At 39.0% G+C, this 23,753-nt stretch overlaps 1 protein-coding gene across 4 annotated transcripts in view; it reads right to left on the bottom strand.

The window, feature by feature from the left end:
* Positions 1–4,794, bottom strand: part of LOC111166992 (interferon-activable protein 203) — a 37,569-nt gene extending 32,775 nt beyond the window's left edge. Inside the window, exon 1 of one of the 4 annotated variants that reach the window (XR_016393547.1) lies at positions 4,550–4,793. The gene's annotated coding sequence lies outside the window, so the exon portion shown is untranslated. Of the gene's footprint in view, positions 1–4,549 lie in introns of all 4 variants that reach the window. The other 3 variants (XM_022559334.3, XM_022559332.3, XM_022559333.3) reach the window with 3 other exon arrangements.
* Positions 4,795–23,753: the final 18,959 nt, after the last annotated feature.

Below are 23,753 nucleotides of genomic sequence, written 5' to 3'. Positions count from 1 at the left end.
AATGTTCATGGATTGAATGAATTAATATTATTAAAATGACTAAACTACCCAAAGCACTCTACAGATACAATGCAATCCCTATCAAACTACCAATGGCAGTTTTCACAGAACTAGAACAAAAAAATCTAAAATTTGTATGGAAACACAAAAGACTTCAAACAGCCAAAACAATTTTGAGAAAGAAGAACAAAGCTGGAGGTACCGTGATCCCTGATTTCAGACTATACTACAAAGCTACAGTAATCAAGACACTATGGGGCTTCCCTGGTGGTGCAGTGGTTGAGAGTCCGCCTGCCGATGCAGGGGACACGGGTTCGTGCCCCAGTACGGGAAGATCCCACATGTCGTGGAGCGGCTGGGCCCGTGAGCCATGGCCGCTGAGCCTGCGCGTCCAGAGCCTGTGCTCCACAACGGGAGAGGCCACAACAGTGAGAGGCCCGCGTACCGCAAAAAAAAAAAAAAAAAGACACTATGGTACTGGAATTAAAACAGAAATATAGGAAATGGAACTAGATAGAAAGCCCAGAGATAAACCCATAAACATATGGTCAACTTATTTTTGATAAAGGTGCAAGAATATACAATGGAGAAAAGAGAGTTTCCTCAATAAGTAGTGGTGGGAAAACTGGACAGCTACACGTAAAAGAATGAAATTAGAACACTACCTAACACCATACACAAAAATAAACTCAAAATGGATTAAAGACCTAAATGTAAGGCCAGACACTATAAAACTCTTAGAGGAAAACATAGGCAGAACACTCTATGACATAGATCACAGCAAGATCCTTTTGACCCACCTCCTAGAGAAATGGATATAAAAGCAAAAATAAACAAATGGGACCTAATGAAACTTAAAATTTTGCACAGCAAAGGAAACCATAAACAAGACGAAAAGACAACCCTCAGAATGGGAGAAGATATTTGCAAATGAAGCAACTGACAAAGGATTAATCTCCAAAAGTTACAAGCAGCTCATGCAGCTCAATATCAAAAAAACAAACAACCTAATCCAAAAATGGGCAGAAGACCTAAATAGACTTTTCTCCAAAGTAGATATACAGATTGCCAACAAACACATGAAAGAATGCTCAACATCACTAATCATTAGAGAAATGAATGGCCATCATCAAAAATCTACAAATAATAAAAAAAGAAAGGTCATGAAGAACCTAGGGGTAAGACAGGAATAAAGACACAGACCTACTAGAGAATGGACTTGAGGATATGGGGAGGGGGAAGGGTAAGCTGTGACAAAGTGAGAGAGTGGCATGGACATATATACACTTCCAAACGTAAAATAGATAGCTAGTGGGAAGCAGCCTCATAGCACAGGGAGATCAGCTCACTGGTTTGTGACCACATAGAGGGGTGGGATAGGGAGGGTGGGAGGGAGGGAGACACAAGAGGGAAGAGATATGGGAACATATGTATATGCATAACTGATTCACTTTGTTATAAAGCAGAGACGAACACACCATTGTAAAGCAATTATACTCCAATAAAGATGTTAAAAATATACAAATAATAAATGCTGGAGAGGGTGTGGAGAAAAGGGAACCCTCTTGCACTGTTGGTGGGAATGTAAGTTGATACAGCCACTATGGAGCCCAGTGTGGAGTTCCTTAAAAAACTAAAAATAGAACTACCATATGACCCAGCAATCCCACTACTGGGCATATACCCTGAAAAAAACATAATTCAAAAAGAGTCATGTACCACAATGTTCATTGCAGTTCTATTTACAATAGCCAGGACATGGAAGCAACCTAAATGTCCATCGAGAGTTGAATGGATAAAGAAGATGTGGCACATATATACAATGGAATATTACTCAGCCATAAAAAGAAAGGAAATTGAGTTATTTGTTGTGATGTGGATGGACCTAGAGACTGTCATACAGAGTGAAGTAAGTCAGAAAGAGGAACATAAATACTGTATGCTAACACATATATATGGAATCTAAAAAAAAAAAATGGTTCTGATGAACCTAGGGGCAGGACACGAATAAAGATGCAGACATAGAGAATGGACTTGAGGACACGGGGAGGGGGAAGGGTAAACTGGGACGAATTGAGAGAGTGGCAAGGACATATATACACTACCAAATGTAAAATAGATAGCTAGTGGGAAGCAGCCGCATAGCACAGGGAGATCAGCTCAGTGCTTTGTGACCACCTAGAGGGGTGGGATAGGGAGGGTGGGAGGGAGGGAGACGCAAGAGGGAGGAGATATGGGGATATATGTATATGTATAGCTGATTCAGTTTGTTATACAGCAGAAACTAACACACCATTGTAAAGGAATTATACTCCAATAAAGATGTAAAAAAAAAAAAAAGAAAGAAAGAAATAATCACTATATTGCATAACAGGAACTACCACAATGTTGTAGGTCAGTTATACTGCAAAAACAAACAAACAAACAAACAAACAAACTCATAGAAAAGAAATTAGATTTGTGGTAAACTGTGAGAAGAAAGGGAATTGGATGAAGTCAGGAAAAAGGTGAGAACTTTCTTTTATAACATAAATAGGTACTAGGGATATAATGTACAACATGATAAATATAATTACCACTGCTGTATGTTATATATGAAAGTTATTATGAGAGTATATCCTAAGAGTTCTCTTCATAAGGAAAAGAAAATTTTTTTGTACTTCTTTAATTTTGTATCTATATAAGATGATGTATGTTGCCTAAACTTATTATGCTTATCGTTTCATAATGGATATAAATCAAATCACTATGCTGCACACCTTAAATTCATACAGTGCCATATGTCAATTATGTCTCAATAAAACTGGAAGAAAAAAATATAAAATGCAGACCTTAGCTCCCTTTCCCCAGATAATAATTTAGATTCATTAAATAGCCTCTCTGAAGTTTCTAGATTGTGAATTTCACAACATATCTAGTCCCAGGGGTAAGAGAAGAGGTACTCCCCATCTATCTTGAGGGGAAAATAATTTTTAGAGTAGAATTTTTAATCTAGTCTAAATGATACTTAAATATGAGGGCCTCAAACACTATTGTATTCGAGGCATTGGTAGTTTTGGCAGACAAAGACCCACATGGAAACATCTATTGGAAATAATAGTCACTAAAAATTAATGTATAAAGTCAAGAAAAACTGTAAGCTGAAAGGTAAGTAAGGGTGAAAACTTAACTTGATTAGGTGTGTCTATGCCTTAAAAATAAATAAAGCCCTGACTGAAGAGAAGAGAAGCAGGAAGTATATCAACATGGTGGAGGGAGAGAGGGAGGACAAAGAATATGACAGTTCACTAATGTATTTGTCTTAAATGGTAAGTCAGATAGGGGTATAAGTAAAAAACAAATCAAAAAAGGAGAATATAGAAGTATCATAAATTGAAATGAAGAAAGCAGATACAAGACAATATATGTTAATTATCAGCATAAAGGTTCTAACCGGTTAAGCTTAAGTGACAAATTGGTCAACTTGGATTTAAGAAATCTGGCAATGTATTGTTAACAAAAGATCACTTAAAGGTGGAAAAGTAAAATATTTATCATGCAAAGAGTAAGTAAAAGAAAACCAGTTTATCTATATTACTGTGGTTTTAAATAGATCTGAAGATAAGAAGTATCATCAGAGCACAACACAATGATAAAACGTCCACCTCCTAGGGAAATACAACAGTTTTAATTGTGTATTTGCCTATTAAAAGTAAATATAATAAGTGTAATTAACAGCATTTATCTAACATACATAAGATTCTGAAATGAATATTAAAAATCTTATATTCTAGTCAAGCACATATAAAATATTACTGTATCAGGCCATACAGAAAGTCTTTAAACAATTCTAAAAGTAGACAATAGAAATCTATTTGTAATTGCCTCTCTCTGCCTCTCTCCTATGCCTTGCCACCAGAAAAAAAAAAGTATTAATTTTCAGGAAGGCAGAAAGGAATCCTAAAAGAAACTGAAATAACAACACTGAGCTGGTATAAAATGGAGTCTAAAAGAAAAAGTAAACTGTCTTAAGAGAGGTAAAGAAGCCATGTTTTGTATAACTGTACTTGTGGAATTGAAACTTGTCTGCTCTTCTCTGTGTGTGTGTGTTTTCTAAAATTATCACAATGCCATACAATACACTTTTATATCCAGATGTATTTTTTTACTCAATATTATTTTATGATACTTTTATCATGCCCCTATCTTGACTCTCACCGAGGCCCCCACCACAGCCACCAAGTTTCCTGTGCATCTTCCAGGGAAGGAAACCAAACCTTTGCTCTAAATATAGCTCATGCCGATAGTTGCCTGGGGAATACATTTTAATATCTTCTATAGTCAAAATGCATCTCCCTTTGTTCAGGCTTCAGTTGTAGTGGAATAAAATGTCTATTATTTGCCTAGGCAGTAAAGGATTAGAATCAAGCTACTGCTGTTTTCACTTTTCTGAGTATAGTTGATATAAAACATTTCTTCCCAAATTCTTCATGACTAAAGTTCCCCTTCTCACCTTGAGGCTACCAACCAGGTACCCACAGCTCTCTAAAGAAATCCTTACCAGTCTTACCTCAGTGAAAACGTCCTCCACAGTAGTCTAGATGTTGAGGTTTTCTTTAGATACGCAAGAATCACTGCTTATTTTGCTTAAGTAGGACGATAAATCAGTAAAGCTCTCAGAGACTGAACTTCAGAATTTTATAATCTCCTGAAGGGCAGAGGAAAAAGAAGTATTTTGAAAGACAACAAGGAAAAAGGCACTGGCTATACAAAAACTTGATTTAGTGTTGGCTTCCTCATACGGTGCTTTCCCGGGGAGAGAGAGAAGTTAGGAAACAGTATTGAGACTCCTCCCACCAATGTTCTTAGCTTTCAGTTTCATTAGTCAGAGAAAATAAACGGTTTATTTCCTGTAAATATCTTAATCAAAATGAAAAATTATGGCAAAGTTACACTTAAAATTTTTTTATTATAAATGTCAGTAGATGAAAAGAGTTCCAACATTAGAACTCTGTTATCCAGCAGACTTACATGAGGGTCATTAGAAAACTATATTCCCTTGAATGACTCTCAAATATACAAGAAGTAAGGTAAGCCATCTGGCCACTTATCCCTTACTTCCTGTTCTCAGAGTAGCAGTGGCAAGAGGAGATCTTGGAAGAACCCTCTATCTCTACTCTTTTTGACTGAAACTCCTGGAAGGGGGTGAGTTTTCTATAAAATAGCTGTTGGTTTAAATAGTACCTAAAACATTCACCCAGTTAATGACTGACACACCTGGAGCTTGACAGAAGTAGAAGGTCATTACAAATATGTGAATCCTTCCTCAGATTATGTAGAAAGAAATGTGATATTAGTGGCCCTCTTGACTATGACCAGCTACTTAACCTCACTGATTAACTTCATGCTTACTCATCATGCTTTCTGCATTAGTCAAAGGTAAACACAAGTGGCTAGTGGGCTTATATCATGACAGCTTCGAAACCTTGCAAATTCTGGAAGAACACTGAACCTCTGGAATCAGAGGGGCCTGATAAACCTTTCCGTCTACGGTGTTATTTCTGTGAAGGACAGTGGATGCCTTCCGGAGTACCGTACGCCCTGAGATGTCAAATAAATGGCACCAGCCAGCAGACCTCATAGTGGCTACTCACCAGCTGATCTGCAAGTAGAGTGAGATCATGACTGCAAATGGGTCCTAAAACAGCTAATGTTCGTAGATAATCCGAGGTCTTCTAAAGAGAAGAAAGTCAATTACTTTCATACAAACTAGAGTGATGGAAGGGATAGTTGAAGTCTGGATATGAAACCCTCTGAATAACTTCACCAAAGTAGGAGTAAATCAGGAAAAAGCAAAGAGGATCTGGAGTGAGGTCCAGAAACGCCTGTGTGTGTTCACTGTTTTCTGTCACAGGTTTTAGTTGCTGTTATGTGGATGCATGGAGCTGGTGTTAAGGTAATGCGTAAAGAGGAACTTTAGGGAGGTCGGGAGGTCCCACTCCAGGGATCAGAGGGCAGTGGACACATGGGAGGAATGGCCATAATTCAGAACATTTTCCTGCCCCTTTTCTTATAATCAATTCATGTGGAGTAATGTTCTCAGTTGAGACTCCAGTATACAACACACAGATTACTGTTATCAATAAACACAGTTCAGAGCAATGCTCCATAATTCATATTGTGCAGTTGGTATTTTAATAGACAAAGCAAAGGAATGCTAAAAAACCTTAACTTTGCCAACCTAGTTAAGGTTTACAGAATTTCACTCTCAGGAGGATGAAACGTATGGCATGGAAATAGAGGCAGACACTCAGTTGTGCAAACCAAGACAGTTCAGCTAGAGAGGAGAGATAGGAAGGGAGTAGGAAATGTCAGCACAGTTAGTATGTGTGTTACTGGTTCTATGGCAGCAAGACAAATTCTAGACTCCTCTGAGGAGTGAGCTAGTTACTTCATGCCATGGTCACGGCTGGCTTGGAAATTCAGTGGGATTCAGCATTAGAGGAAATTAGAATAACCAAGGGACTCAAGAGTGCAGATTAACATCAGTCTCTGGTTTTGGCAATTCAGCTGAATAATATTCTTCTCAGACTTTAGGTTTGGCTTTTATTACCCAAACACACACACACACACACACACACACACACACATACACGTATACATACACATACATGCATGCACTCTCATACATGCATGTACACACACATGCACAGACAGCCAATCACTCTCTTGTTTTTGCATGCTTGGAAGAAAATTCTTCTATCTACTTTTTTTAATTCAACAAATATTTAACAATAAGTAAGATTTAAGGATCTAATGTACAGCATGGTGACTATAGCTAATAATACTGTATTGTATACTTGAAATTTGCTAAGAGAGTAAATCTTAAGCATTTTTACAAAAAAAGGTAACTTTTACAGTTTGTGTATGTGTGCTCTTTTTAGTCTTAAATATGAGTAAACAGACATGAATCACGTTCAGAAAAACCCCTAATGTGAAAAAGAACAAAACATGCAGAGAAAGGAACTTAAAATAAACAGAGACAAAGGATGAGGGAGAAGAAAACTACATATTTATATATATATATATATATATAGAGAGAGAGAGAGAGAGAGAGAGAGAGTCATCAGAGATAGAAGGCATTGTATCAATGAAATAAAAAGATCATGCTAACAAATGTGAAAAAATAAAGAAATTAACAGAAGAGTTTTTAGAGATGTGTCTTTTAAATGTGATAGCAGAAAAAATTTAAATTTAATAGAGTGGTGGAGGATAAATTTGAGGAGTTTCTTTTCAGTGTATCCCTAGAAGACAATGAGACGGAGAAAACGGAGAGAAAATAAGTGTAGAGGTTTATGCTTGGGTGAATATTAACCAGCTCAAGGTGGTTATATATAATAGATGCCCAAGCAAGAATGAACCAAGACAATAAAGAAAAGGAAGTTATCAAAGAACTAACATCTAGCTTGCTGAATGGGGGGGGGGACAACATATATAAAAGCACATTATTTTAAAATCACAAAACAACAAGGAGAGAGCAAGTCTTAAAGCTTCCAGAAAAAAAAAAAAAAAAGATCACATCCAAGGATTAGGAATAAGAATGGTATGGCCTTTTTTTTTTTTTTAACATCTTTTTTGGAGTATAATTGCTTTACAATGGTGTGTTAGCTTCCGCTTTATAACAAAGTGAATCAGCTATACATATACATATATCCCCATATCTCCTCCCTTTTGTGTCTCCCTCCCACCCTCCCTATCCCACCCGTCTAGGTGGTCACAGAGCACCGAGCTGATCTCCCTGTGCTATGCGGCTGCTTCCCACTAGCTATCTATTTTACATTTGGTAGTGTCTATATGTCCATGCCACTCTCTCACTTTGTCCCAGCTTACCCTTCCCCCTACCTGTATCCTCAAGTCCATTCTCTAGTAGGTTTGAGTCTTTCTTCCCATCTTGCCCCTAGGTTCTTCATGACCATTTTTTTTTTTAGATTCCATATATATGTGTTAGCATATGTTATTTGTTTTTCTCTTTCTGACTTACTTCACTCTGTATGACAGACTCTAGGTCCATCCACCCCACTAAAAATAACTCAATTTTGTTTCTTTTTATGGCTGAGTAATATTCCATTGTATATAATGGCATGGCCTTCTTGACAGCAGCACCAGAAGCTAGAAGACACGGCGGATGGGAGGGGGGTGCAATCGCTTTACCACTTGAAGGCAAACAATTTTTAGCCTGGTATTCTATACCCAGCTGACAATTAATTACACATAAGTATAAGGAAGGAACAAAATTGTTCAGGGAATCCCCAGGACAACGATGAAGAGAGGTCCCTGAACCTTGACTCGTGCAGAGCTGGAGAGCAGAGCAGCTTGTCCAGATGGAAGGGGTGGACACGGAACTCAAGGAGGACTCCTGACCAAAGAAAGAGTGGCGGGGGGTGCGGGAAGGAGGGGGTCTGCCTGTGCTGCAGGTGGTGAGTGGCCCTTATAAAGTAAGTGAGTTTGCTTTGAGGGGAATTTTACAATTTTGGCAGTTTAGAAAGTCCTAGGGACCAGGGCATAAAAAGTTGAACAAACTATTAAAGAAATGTCATTGACTTCAGAAAAACATTAAAGACACATAAGGAAGGAACACAATACAGTATATAGCTTACCTGTGAGTTTTATTTACATAGTCATAGCAATATAAAATACCAAACATTGATTTGGCCAAAAATTTTTTGAAAAATTTTGAAATGACTGTATTGGGGAAATGGAAGGAAGGAATCACATGTATTTGTGAGATGTGGGGCTCTCACAATGTACGAGAAAAAGGGTTTCATATAAAACAAACTTGTGGTTACCAATTATTCCCGGGGAGGGATAATTTAGGAGCTTGGGATTAACATACACACACTGCTATGTATAAAACAGATAACCAGAAAGGATCTACTGTACAGCACAGGGAATTCTGCTCAATAGTTTGTGATAACCTATAAGGGAAAAGGATCTGAAAAAGAATATATATATATATATGTGTGTGTGTGTGTGTGTGTGTGTGTATATATACATGTACATATATATATATTCTGAATCACTGTGCTGTACACCTGAAACTAACACAACATTGTAAATCAACTATATTTCAATTAATAAATAATAAAAAACGTTAAAAGATTAAATTAAAACATAAGGGGCTCTACTAGATGCTGATTAAAGTATCAGAATCTTTCCACTTGCTTATCCTAAGGATCTATTAATTTTACACAAAATTTCAAACACAACCTACATTAAGATATAATAGTATTTTATAAGTAGAATTAACTACTTCCAGCTAAGAGAATTTGGGAAGTTTCCATTAGGGAAAAAGGGCATTTGGGCTGGTCCTATCAGAAAGAATCAGATTTCAATAAGTGGGAATACAAAAAATAGAATCCCAGGTCAGCAGAATGGAATAGTCCATTTCAAGGACTGTCCATGTAGAGTCCACAAGTCATTTATTCCCTGGGGTCCCTGATTGCCTCTGGCACAGAGAGCTAACCTTTATCACTAGCCTTTAAGTGGTAGGGCCTTCCATAGGTTATCTCATGTAACCGCACAACACACTATGTGTAAATACATTAACCACACCTCATCGATGAGGGAACTGAAACTGAAAGGCGTTAAGGCTCTTGTTCAAGGGTACCCAGCTAGTCAGTGGTGGAGACAGAATTTAAACTCAGTTATTTTCTGTTAAATGCCCATTTCCTTTCTATCACTCTGCCCTGCCTTATGGAATATCTGCACATAATTTATAGACTTGACACACCAATATACAGAAAGCCTTTTTTTTAGGAGTACAGACAGATCAAATAAAGAAACCCTAGAGGGGCAGGCTCTGCACTCACCCACAACCACCGTTTCTAGGTCTTTCTCACCACATCCTTCCCCTCAGCTCTCACACAGCTCAACACACAGATAAATGTTCTACCAGAGAGGAAGCAACAACTTCAGACTGTTCAAGATTCTTACTGCAAATAACACAATCGACTATGGCTAGTTGTACTTTTTTTTCAATTTGTTGTACAATGTGATGATTTAATGAATTGGAGGGGCTTTATTAAAGGATAGTAACCTCTCAGATCATTGGGAAGGCTGAAGGAGCAAAATCAAGTCTAAACTCACGCAAACAAAAAATGCCGCATGCTTTGCATACCTCCTTACCCCACCCATATTCACACACTCCAAGCCAGGCAGCAAAACTGCTCTGAATGAGCAAGCTCAGTGCTTCTGCCACTGCACACAAGACGTCAAGACCTGACTTCACCTTATTCACGAAATCTGCAGTACGAATGCCACTTCCATATCAGGAAGCTGACCTTTAGGTTGCTGCATTCGCCTAAAACCCACACATCTTTGGAAACAGCTGTATCAGCAAGAGGGAAGCCCCATGTGCATCCTGGTTCTCCTGCTGAGGACTTCCAAATCAAGCCTCATTTGGAAGCAGGTGACAGGGCAAACCTATGCCACATGTATCCAGCTGGGCTGCAAGAGAACTTGAGAGTCTGAATTCTGAGTTGGGAGGTGGGAATTGTTACATGTGAATTATTTAAAAGATGTTGGGCAACCGCGAATATGACACGTCTGCTGTAAACCCATTCAAAAGACATAGGAGTCATTCATCATTCACGGATTTCTGGCTCAAGAGCATAGGTGAATGATGGGGTGAATGATGGGGGGGTCGTTACAGAGAATAAGAGCACTGGAGGTGGGGTACATCAGGACAGGTGAAGAGACGTGGCTTGAGTGCTAGAAGTCTTGAGTTTGAGGTTCCTGTGAGATGTAAATGGAGATTTAATTGCATAGATGACCCTGGAGCTTAGATGAAAGGTCAGAACTCCAGATAATAAAATGGACAGCATCAGAATACAGACGGCAATCGATGCTGTAGAACAGGATGAGATCGTCATGCTGAGTGAAGACAGTGTGGGCCTTGGAGCCACAGAGAGCTCAGACAGGAAGTGGCTGGGCAGAAGAGGAAGAGTCAGCAAGGGAGACTTACAAAGAAAGGCCAGAGCAGGATGGAAAAGAAGCAACAGCTGGCGCGGTTCTGGAAGGCAAGACAGAGAGTGTTTCAAGAAGGGTGGGGTTCAGACCCAGCAAACCCTTCTAGAAACCAGTCATTAGGTAATTAGTCATTTCCTCCATTTACCCCTCATTCCATAATTTTAGTCTGGTTTCCCCTGTTTACGTTGAGTCACAATAACCTGAAACAGACAGCAGGTAAAAATGTAACACAAGCGAGGCAATAATAAAAGCCTGAGAGTCGATCCTAAGGCTCTTCCAGCTTCTAAATCATATTCTCAGGGCCTCCTTCTCTTCCTACCTTGTGAACACGGGCCCTTTGTTCGTGGTGTGTGGTCATCTTTCTGTTCTCTCCCTGGTCATCTTATCCATAATGCTCTGTGGCCAGGCCTTTCCCCACATCCCTCTGTCCCGATAGACTAAGCTCAGGCTACCCTGACCATACCTGCCCTCCATTTCACCCTCGTCCTTCATTTGGTTAATTCCTATTCACCTCCAGATCTCTCTTTATATTTCACTTTCTCCAAAATTATTTTCAAGTCCTCCCAGCCTAAATTTGGGTTAAGTACTCCAACTGTCCATCCCCATAAAACCCAGGACTTCCCATATATTGACATTGTGCGAAGAAGTGCCTGGGCTCTGGCTCTGCACAAAGTTAGAATTCCCGCTCCACCACCTGTGTGAGCTTGGGAAAGTCTCTTACCCCACTGGAGACCGACAGTGCCTAATCCATGCAGGTGCTGTGAAAATTTAAAAAGTTCAAGTACTTAAGGCACTAAGCATAGTAATTGAAAGACAGAAAGCACTTGGCAAACACTGTGCATTATTATTAATATCATCACTGATATTAATAATATTATCACTGTCATCATATTGTTTAAGGCCTAATATCTGCCTTCCTCCCTGAGATATAAATGCTGTAGGGGTAGAAACTGAATCTGTCTTGTTTAAAAACAAAAGAAAAAAAAAATCAACACTGGGACTGGAATCGAGTAAGACTCCAATGCACATTCATTAAATATGGGATTCTCAGGCACTTGTGTAAAAAATAATTCCAAACCCAAAGGACCCAGATCCTCCACAAACCTGCCACCCTAAAAGTCATTTCTATCCAAATGTATAATGAAAAACTCACACTCAACATATGCTAAATCAGTGATTATCTTGGGCCCCTAAGTACCATCTCTTTCTGATTCTGCTTTTACTGTTAATGGAACCACAATCCTCTCAGTGACCTAGGCTCCAAACCTCATAGTCATCTCCAATTCTTCCCTCTTCCTTGACCCCTACATCTAGTCAATTTCATAAATACTGACAATATTAGGGACAAGGCTGATTCAGGGGTGATGGTAGTCAGGTGAGGTTGTGATAAAAAAATAAAAATGATCACCATACCTGATAGTAAGTTAACCTTTCAATATCTATGGGAAGCCTGCCTGAAGGAACCGTCCTCGTGCTGAACTGCAGAAGGGCACCTGAAGACAAAAACAGGGGGATCAGGATGGTGATTTTGGTATTTATATTCCAACATTTATATTAATCATTTATTAATGAATTTTTAATGGTAATAACCTGTCAAACCATTTGTGTGTTATGAAAAGCAACTGCAGGCTTTCTCTTCATTCTCAAGAGTCTGTTTTTGAATTTAATAGTGACATGCAGCACAGTTGGGTACATTTCTTCAGTGCTAAGTGGTCCTTTGATCCCTGAGGTTTCCTGCATAATTGGAAATGTTCCAATTTACTCTTGTCCCTTTCCTACTTCTCATTTACCACAGTGGATGATGGAAAATTACAAAATGATAGAAAAAGTTAATGCAACTGGTGATAAGCCAGGAGAGTGACCCTAATTGGGACATCAAGTAGGCAGGAAGAAGGGGAGGAGGGATAGAAAAAGCATAGGGTTACTTTGACATTATCAGGCATAGCTGAGGTTCTGGGGTGATTGAATGGGCTCTGGAAAATGGAATGATGTGTGTATATGTGGGACATAAAAGTTGTGTCTCTGACACCTGGATCCTACATCTTCCTGGCCATGTGGCCACTGTACATGCCTTAGAATCATGGGATGAAGATACACCAGGTACTAGGAGCCTCATGAGTCAGCTGGGCCTGATGTTTATTGTTTCATAATGTCAAGGAAATGACCTAAAGTTTCACACTGGTTTTCCCAATTATATCCCCAAACATATGCTTCCAAAAAGGCAACGATGTCCCTCCACCAAGCCCCAACCTCAATGAAACTATAGTGTCCAAATACCAGCTGCAGCTTCCCCCTACATGTTGTTGGATAAAAGTAGCTATTTTTAAGCTTATCTCCATTCTCACACTTGATCTTAGTCCATCATCCAGCTCACTACATCTTCCTTCCTTTGCCTTTTCTTGAAACATAACACAGTATGCTGGCTAAGGATTGTCATACATATGAGAAGGACAAGGTTTTCATAGAAACTCCTGGCCTGGGTGATGGGCTCTCTCTGAGCCACTCACCGACCTGGGAACATACAAGTATGGTTTAAATTAATAATCCTAACTGTGCAAAGTAAGCATGACTATTACCCCCACTTTATAGATGAGAAAATAGAGGCTTAGAAGTGTTTTGTGACCGGCCCCAAATCATACAACTAATGAGTAGCAGTAATAGGGTTGGAACTTCAGCCTTGTGAAGCCAGAGCCAAAGCTCTAAAGATTATAAAACACTGCCCCCTCGTGGCAATATGAAGAAGTACAGCTCAGTGACCAGCAGGATAAAAACCACGTGGATCAACAGGAGGTAAATATATAGCATATGTCTTGCTTAAAGATGTAGCAATTTGGGGTTGTTTGTACAGCTCCGCTACATGCAGGCATCCTTACTGAGTCTTGCTATCTGTCTCTTCCTTAAGAAGTTCTTTTCCTAGTTCTATTCTTTTACTCTCAGTGTAGCTGAATGCAAAACAAAACACAAGGCCCTCTGCTTAGTTCTTTAAATTATGTGCCAGCCTGGACCAAAAAAGACTACTCAGGGGCATTTTCCTGGGTGCCAGAATCACAATATCACAATAACAGAACTGGAGGCTGGAAAACACCACCCAGATCCCCAAACCCCACAAGGAAAGCATTTATTCCTCCAGGAGTATTGGCTGCTGACAGCTGAGTTTGTCTTCTGGGATTGCTCAAGGCTGAAGGAAGCTGCCTTGCCCAAGGTTACACTCTCGTATGGACAGGTTCAAAGTTCCAGCCCTCCTGCCTCAGTTAGAGACCACTAGAAGCCATCCCAACTCTAAAGTAACAGAGGGATTGGCTGCATCCCCATTACAATTGCACCGCGGTTCAACTTCTTCCTCTGCCCAAGCTGCTTCCCTCTCTCCTTTCAAGTGTTTCCAAGAGCATCCTCTAATAAGCCTCCCACAGGCAAATCTTGGAGTCTGTTTTTCAGACAACCAACCTAAGATAATACTCAACTCTTAACTTGAATCATACTCACAAATACTGTCACTTTAAATAAGGTGCAGGAGTGCAGGGTAAAGATATATATCAGAAAAGCACATGGATATAAAGTTCAGAAACATACCAGAAGGTAAAAGTCATATATGAATTGGGGATCAATCAATCAGTCCTCATATGTTGCTAGAGTATGTGACCACTTCACATTTCATAACTTTGTAATCGCCATCATGCCACTTAAATTCCTTGTCCTTCAGTTTTTTAATCTCTAAATAAAAGGATGTAATTAAATGTTTTCTTTGGTCACTTCAGACCAAGTCCAAAACTTTACCTTAAAACTTCATAGTGAAAACTCTTACAATCTTTCCTACAAGGTTGTGTTTGAAGGTTATTTGTTTGTTTTCATTTTGACCTTGAGCTGTTCATCTACTGTTTTGATATGGTGATTAGGGATACAGGTCTTTTCCATCAGTATCAGCATCAAACATATGCAAGGCATGGTTCAACTCTAGGAAACCTTGGGACAGTAATTGTTGATTCCTCTTTGGGGTAAAGTTCTCTTTTAAGTTGATGCTAAAATTTTTCACTAGGAAGAAACTCACTCTAATTATCCACATTAGCATGAAGTGTCTCATTCTCAAAGACTCAAGCTCAAATCCCTCCTGGAATCCCTCTTATTCAGTAACTTCCTATTGACCTTCTTTCCCTTTTAGTTTCTTCTTTGAATGGAGACACGGGAATAAAGGTACAGACTGTCATCAGGAAAGATGAATGACTGTTACATGAGAAAACTCAATCCCAATGTTAAACTTATAAAACTTAAGTTTGCGTGGTCCTAAGGAAATGTTGAACTTAGGAAGACAGTACAAAATAATTAATACAAGATAAAGTAACTTAAATAGCAGAGCTAGAGAAAAGAATGATGGGATAGAGGTTAAAGTTTCTATATTCAGACATTCTTGATCTCACAGGTGTAGAGGACAGAAAAGTTTTTCTTCAATCAAATTAATATCACGTGTTGTTATGACCCCTGAAAAAACCAGGGCAGAATCCGTCCACAGTGACACTTTTGTCATGGTATGACTTGGCAGGTTCTGTCTTCCCTTTTTTATATTATAGGCTGGGTCCCTTTTCATTATTCCCATCAAGGAAGAAGAGGAAGAACTCCTGTGAGCCTTAAAGATTCACAAGTTACAAGACCGTCCTATATGCCTGAGGGTAGACACCATGAATAAAATTATATACTTATAAAACACAATCGTTACATCACTAATCATTAGAGAAATGCAAATCAAAACTACAGTGAGGTATCACCTCCCACCAGTCAGAATGGCCATCATCAAAAAATCTACGAACAATAAATACTGGAGAGGGTGTGGAGAAAAGGGAACCCTCTTGCACTGTTGGTGGGAATGTAAATTGATACAGCCACTATGGAGAACAGTATGGAGGTTCCTTAAAAAGCTAAAACTAGAACTACCATACGACCCAGCAATCCCACTACTGGGCATATACCCTGAGAAAACCTAATTCAAAAACAGTCATGTACCACAATGTTCATTGCAGCTCTGTTTACAATAGCCAGGTCATGGAAGCAACCTAAGTGTCCATTGACAGATGAATGGATAAAGAAGATGTGCCACGTATATACAATGGAATATTACTCAGCCATAAAAAGAAACAAAATTGAGTTATTTGTAGTGAGGTGGATGGACCTAGAGTCTATCATACATACTGAAGTAAGTCAGAAAGAGAAAAACAAATACCGTATGCTAACACATATATAGGAATCTAAAAAAAAAAAAAAAAAGGGTTCTAAGAACCTAGGGGCAGGACAGGAATAAAGACACAGACGTAGAGAATGGACTTGAGGACACGGGGAGAGGGGAAGGGTAAGCTGGGACGAACTGAGAGAGTGGCATGGACATATATACACTACCAAATGTAAAATAGATAGCTAGTGGGAAGCAGCCGCATAGCACAGGGAGATCAGCTTGGTGCTTTGTGACCACCTAGAGGGGTGGGATAGGGAGGGTGGGAGGGAGGGAGACGCAAGAGGGAGGAGATATGGGGATATATGTTTACGTATAGCTGATTCACTTTATTATACAGCAGAAACTAACACACCACTGTAAAGCAATTAGACTCCAATAAAGATGTTAAAAAAAAAAAGAAAGAACAACAATAAAGACACAATCTTAGATGGAAAAAGAAACAAAACACAATCATTACATATATCCTCATTATCTCTATTTTGGGAGCAATCTGGATGGCACGAACCAAAGCAGCCAGTTTAAGGTTTTCCTCTCCGGATGCCCTTTTATTTGGAAAATAACTTAGGAGGCTGAAGTATAAGAGAGGTACCAATAAATGATATGCAAGTGTGTGTATATCGGTGTGTGTGTATGTGTGTGTGTGTATGTTCATCAAATGCCAGTAATTGCCAAAGCAAAACTGGCTTTGTCCCTCTCCGTTGAAAAGGTCCTCTTTAAGAGGTGACCATTTAAACTGGTGTCACCTCTAGATGTGTTCTGTCATGGAGGGGCTTCAAGGACACATAGAATAAAAAACGAATGGCATCCCTGAAGTTATGCAATGTAACAGGAAGCAACGAGGGTGATTTGTCCACAGACACATACGCTAAAAATAGCTCTATTTCTTTCATTCAAATTAAGGAAGGAAATGATTAAAAAGTGAAATCCTTAGGTCAGTCTGGATCTTATAGTGAATTAAAGATTCTTCACAAAAGAGAGCAAATAATTATCATCTAGCAATCCACCTCCTGGTATTTACCTTAAGAAATTTAAGATTTAAAGAAATGGCTATTCATCCTAACGCAATTTTAACAGTAAAATACGAAAATATTTTCTGAACAAAACTAAGAATGGTATTCAAGAATATGACGCAGGAAATGGTTCACCATGTTGCGTTATCTGAAAACAGTAAGTTACCACATAATATATACGATAAGTCCCAAATTTCATGAATATATGTTCAGCTGGAGTTTGTGATGGCATATAACAGTTTTAGCCCTAATTAGGCAGAGCATAAGTTAAACCCCACCAAACATGCCCCACAATTATACAGATTAGAGACTGGCTCCCATTCTCTGCCCACCTTACATTATCAGACTGAAGCAGTGCGAAGCTCTAATCTTCTGGGGGAGGGGTAAAACATAGTGAAGCTGGAGGAGGGGTGGGAACACTGCCCCATGCAGGCAGCTGAGAGGGGGACAGTGTATCCTCATGTCCCTGTATTCTCCAGGCCCAACCACAACCTAAGGATAGGATCAATCACAGTGTCTGTGCTCAGAGTGAGACACTAGAGTGTGAAGAGGATAGGTTCCTTGCCTGACGTTACAAAGGTATAAGTAGAGGGTAAGAATTTGATCCCAGGTAATTATTCTCTAGAGCCTAAAATTTTAACCAAATACCAATCTGCTTCTGCATAAATAAATTACTGGAAAGACATTAACACACACTCACACACACACACACACACACACACACACATGCACACACACAGCTCCATGACATTCACAAATGGAAGGGAGTATTAGTGATGGCATATATAATTCTACAAGGTCTAGCATATTATTTCGATTTACCTCCCTGGCTATACAATATTAAAAGGCATCTGAATTTCCTGAGGGTCAGTGGAGGGATGTAGCCAGACACATTAGATTCTGCAGTGGTGGTGGTGGGGAGTTGGGGAATGTATTTAATATTTGCTACAGATTACCTAGAAGAAATAAGTTGATGATATTGATTACTGGATTTGTAGCTGCTTTAAAAGGTACATCTCTAGAGTTTTGATGTGTGAATAGAATTCAGCTTGGAAGAACAATCTGGAGAGCCATGCCACAGGATTCTGTTCTGATGGAGCTTTTTCATCATTCACTCAGAAGCAAGCACCAGATTTGCTGAAAACACAAAGATTCAAGGGAAAGCTTATATGTATTGGTAAACACAATAGATATCTCAAATAGCCTAAAAGGACCAGAAAAATATGCACACTAAATTTGCAAAATCAACTTTCATAAATTTAAGTTTTGGAATATAGAAAGAAAACATCAAATGTATAATTGACAGGAAAGGACTATACTAATAGTCATTCTCATAGTTCCATATGAAATGAAAAAACATTACACATAAATCAGCTTCAAGTGGATCGAAAACTTAACTGAGAAAGAAAATACCATAACACTTTTAGAAGAGCACATATAACAATAAATTCATGACAGAGGAGTTGTAAAGGGTACAGAATGAAAATCATGAAGGAAAAGTTGATCAGATAAATTATATTAAAATTGGGACCTTCTGTTGACGAAAACATCAGAGAAAGTGGAAAAATAATCTAAAAATTGGGAGAAGATATGTGAAGGCCCATACAGCTGAGAGGTTTAGTATCCAGAATATACAGAGAAGTCCCATAAATCTATAAGAAAAAGAAAAACAACCCAATAGATACATGAGCAGAAGATTAGAGCAGCATTTTACATGTGCAGAAACACAACTGGCAAACTAATATGTGAAAAGGCGCTTAAACTCATCAATGGTAACCAGGGAAATGAAAATTTAAACCACAGTGAGGAGCCACTTAACCACCACCAGAAAAGCAAGTATTAAAATTTGACAAACCAAACATTGGTGAGGACATGGATAAATGGAAATTAGGTTTTTTTTAATTTTTAATTTTTAAAAATAATTTTTGCCATGCTGCACAGCATGTGGGCTCTTAGCCCCCGACCAGGGATCAAACCCATGCCCCCTGCATTGGAAGCATGAGTCCTAACCACTGGCCTGCCAGGAAAGTCCCCCGGTAAGTAGTCTTATCCACTGCAGAAGTATAAGGAAGTATAAATTGTTTGGATCATAATGTGGCATTATCAAGTAATTTTGAAGATACACATATCCTATGATACAGCAGTCCCCATGCTAGAAAAACTTCTTAGCAGCCCTGTTTGTTAAAGCAAAAAGAAATAAAGAAATAAAAAGTGACCAACCAGGGGCTTCCCTGGTGGCTCAGTGGCTAAGAATCCGCCTGCCAATACAGGGGACACAGGTTCGAGCCCTGGTACAGGAAGATCCCACATGCCGTGGAGCAACTAAGCCCATGTGCCACAGCTACTGAGCCTGTGCTCTAGAGCCCGCGAGCCACAACTACTGAGCCCATGTGCCACAACTACTGAAGCCCATGCGCCTAGAGCCCGTGTTCTGCAACAAGAGAAGCCACTGCAATGAGAAGTCCGTGTACCACAATGAAGAGTAGCCCCTGCTCACTGCAACTAGAGTAAGTCCGCGTGCAGCAACGAAGACCCAATGCAGCCAAAAATAAATAAATAAATTTATTTTAAAAAATAATAAAGTGACCAACAATAAAATGGACAAATAAATTGTGGTATATTCATGTAGTGGAAAATTACACGACTGCAAAAGTGAACTACAGTTAAAACAACAACGTGAATGAATCTTAGCAAGTTGCAGAATATACATAATATGATTTCATGTGTTTAAGGTATAAAATGTACAAATTAAACAATATATTGTTTACTGATACAAAACTTAAAAGAAAAGCAAAGGGATAAAACCTCCAAATTCAGAAAAGTAGTTACTTCAGGGGAGTGGGAAGTGAATGGGACTGGAGAGGCACATGGGGCTTTGGAGCTAATGATCATATTCTATTTCATAAATTAATTGGGTGGTGGGTACACAGGTATTTGTTGTGCTTTTATATGTCTGCATCTTAAACATGTGCTTATAAATATTATTTTGTGTATCTATGCAGTAGTTAACAATTTTAAGACATCAAATATTCTCTTTTTTTAGTATGGGTAACCATGAAGCTCTTTTACAATTATTTATGATGGTTTACGTTTTTAAAATAACTTTTCCAAAATTGAGGATTCTGTTCTACCTTGTCATTTTGTGTGTCTAATGTATTTTCAGTGTTATTCTTGTTCTAGCCTGCTTGTGCTAGCAAAAAAGGTAAAACAGCCTATCAAAAAATATATATATTACTATTTCTTTCATTAAGCTCGGGTTTTTTTTCTTTTTGTTGCTGTGACAGAACAATTTAAATCATTACTGAAAATCAGAAAATATAGCCAAACAAAAGTAGATAAGAAAAACAATACTCATAACCCCATAGAGGCAAGCACTCCTGACACTTCTGGGAAAATCCTTTCAGATCAATTTCCTTGCTGGCTATGAGCTAATAAAAAAATGGAAAGAGTAGTACTTTGTTATACATGTTTTATAATCAACCATCATTTAGTCAATCTATATCAGAGAGCAGAAAACTCTGAATCTGCCCTCTCTCTTTTCCTCTGTATCCTAAGGGATTTATAAAATAATTCAATCCTTCCCTCAAGGCAGGAAAAAACAAAGAGGTTGGATGGAGAATGTCAACTCCAATCAGTTGGTGGCGGTTGCGTGAGCTCTGTTTTGAGACACTTTCTAAGAATGCAGCTGAGCAGTGAACTCTGTCTGTGCCAAGAGCTTGGGAAGAGAGAGGGAAGAAGCACCCATGCCCAGAGTCTGCCATCGCAGCATACAGGGCTTCTTTGTTTACATGACAGCTTCCTTGGTGACCTCTATTTTCCCAGCTAAGTTCTCTAGAATACTCTCTACTATATTCTGCACCTTTCTTTGTCTTCCTCCTTTACAGCCTATGTTGAATGGTACCTAGTTTACTCTGTCTAATATCGAAAGTGTATGTAACTTGAGATCTTTAAGGTACGACACTTGCTTTGAAGTGGAAAGAGCTACACTTAAAATATCATAATGGATGCCTGGAAATCTATAATGGCTAGAAGCATTTAAAATTTAAATAACTTAACTGGCATATCATACATTGTACACTACCAAGAATTCCCTATGAAGGAGATAGGAACACTGAAAAGGAAAACATTACAGCTTCAATTTGTACTTTATAATGATGACCATAGGTGTTCATTTTCAAGTCAAAGCTATTATGATGATAGGAGGGGACTAAATTGAGAAGAATTTGCAGAGCATATGGAATTGGACTAGCATCTCATTTATTAAATCTCAATAAAATTGAGCCATCATATCACACCAGCCCACTTTTATAAAATCTCCCCCGTTACAATAAACCAGATTGTAATGTGTCTTGGTAGAGTAGGTCTGGGCTCTAAGAAGGCTCTTCTACCAAAGGAAAGAGGGCTGGTTCCTGATACAACATAAGCTTTCTTTTGAAACTAATGTACAACTGTGATGATATCCATCCACAGTGTTACTACTCGCTGAAAAGGTCCTCCTTTAACTAGTTTTTAACTTTAGTGCCCACCCACATCTTCTCATTTGAGATTTAAAAGAGGCAACTTGGTGTAGTGGAAAGGGCAGGAACTTTAAAATTTTTTCACATCTTCATTTCTTGGTTTCTCTCATTCACTAGCCAATGACCTTGGGCATGTTACTTAGCCTCTCTGAGTCCTATCTGCCAAAGATACAATGTCCCCCTTGCAGGGATGTTGTGAAGAGAAATAGGATAATATGTCAGTATGACCTATTGCAATGGCTAATTCATGGTATGAGCTTAATCAGTGTCAGTTGTGCCATGTACATCAGGGAAATAATAATCTAGAATCTAATAAATAAACTGCCATTTATTTTTATTTCAAAAAAATTTAATGGCTTTTGATGCTACTTACCCACAGTCTCCTTTTCCAGCTCTAAGAGACATTTTAAAACTATGGCTCCCTAAGGCAACCTCTCTAAACTTTTTCTGACTTCTATGGCCTACTAGTGCCTCCTTGAAGTATGATCACAACCAGAACTGCAAGTGGTACTCTCAGGCAGACAGACCATGGTGACAGAGTGCTACTCACTAAAGCATCGGAGCTGGAACCAGCCAAGAATGCATGTAACTCTTTGTAGGTATTACCAGCCATGAGAGCAGAGGTATATATAAATGGGCTGCTTGAAGATTTTGTCTCCTGGAGGGGCTACAAGGGGACTGCATTGGCCTTTAGTCATACACACACACACACACACACACACACACACACACACACACATCACCACCACCACCACCACCACTTCCCTTCATCCTTTAATCCCTTTCCTGCTTGTGATCTGGGTGATTTCCAAGACATTAGGTTGTTCTGGGATTGAAGCAACTCTAAGACACAGAAAATCCGAAATTGCAAGAAAGCCCTCAGGCCTCTCTTTCACCCTCCAAGAGGATGAACCCTTGAACTGCAGGATATAGAAAAGTGAGAATTCTCCCCAAATCTTAGGCAAACCACTAAGTCCTGTAGCTGTGTTATCTCTGAGATCTGGCATTCCTTAAAGGTCACTGTGCCAATGTTTTATATTCTTAGGTACCCACCCTGATGGAGCCTTTTACACTTTATAAAGCCCTTTCAAATACATAGTACATGTAATTTTCATAACCAAATGAGGTGAGTAACATTTCCCAAAACTCCATAAGTGAGAACACAGTGGCTTCTAATCCCAAGGTGAATTCTTTTCCACTGGCCCATGGTTACATCACCCCAGGCCTTGTGCATTCCGGTCCCCTCACGTCCCAGGCTGCAACACAGAACTACCTTCTTCAGGAAACACTCACCACACATGCACACACAAATTTCACAGCCATAGCAAACCTGTCTAGAGTTATGAGAAGTATAGAGAGACACAAGTGATTATACAAGAGGCAACATAAGTGAAAGTGGATTTTGAACCAGGGTGCCTGGGTTCAAATCCTCCTTTCCCCACTGAACCGAGTAACACTGGGCAAGTCACTAGTCCTCTGCTTTAATTCTCTTATCTCTAAAGTGGAGATAATAGTAGCACTTGAGAATCACATAAATCAGTGCATAGAAAACACTTAGAATAGTGCTTGTTATGTGGCACAAACTAAGTGTTAGCTCACATCACTAGACTGGCAAATCAATTCTCTTAACACAAGAATCGCAGGCGCTACAACCACGCATCCATAGAAGAGAAATAAAAGAAATACTCAATTCATCCTGAGGTAGTCTTTCATTCCCAGGAGGGGTCTCCTTCATTTTCCTGATTTTGTAGATCTTCAGACAATTTATGAAAATACATTTTTAAAAATTCCTATGACATAGTCGAGAGCTGAGACAGGAGAAGCATTTCTATCACAAATTCAGCTACCTGAAGCCTAGCCACTATTGCTAGCTTACATTTGAAGACCTTTCACACACAAAATAATAAGAACTTAATCTCTTAAAATCATCAGCACAAATATTCAACCCATTTTGAAACAGAATTTTCTCACATTCCACCTCCCTCTCACCATAGAAGGCAT

Source organism: Delphinapterus leucas, chromosome 1 (assembly GCF_059928025.1).
Source record: "Delphinapterus leucas isolate spDelLeu-1000000601 "Yukka" chromosome 1, BTC_Dleu_Yukka2, whole genome shotgun sequence".
NCBI classification, from domain to species: domain Eukaryota; kingdom Metazoa; phylum Chordata; class Mammalia; order Artiodactyla; family Monodontidae; genus Delphinapterus; species Delphinapterus leucas.
This window is presented reverse-complemented; position numbering and strand designations above follow the sequence as displayed.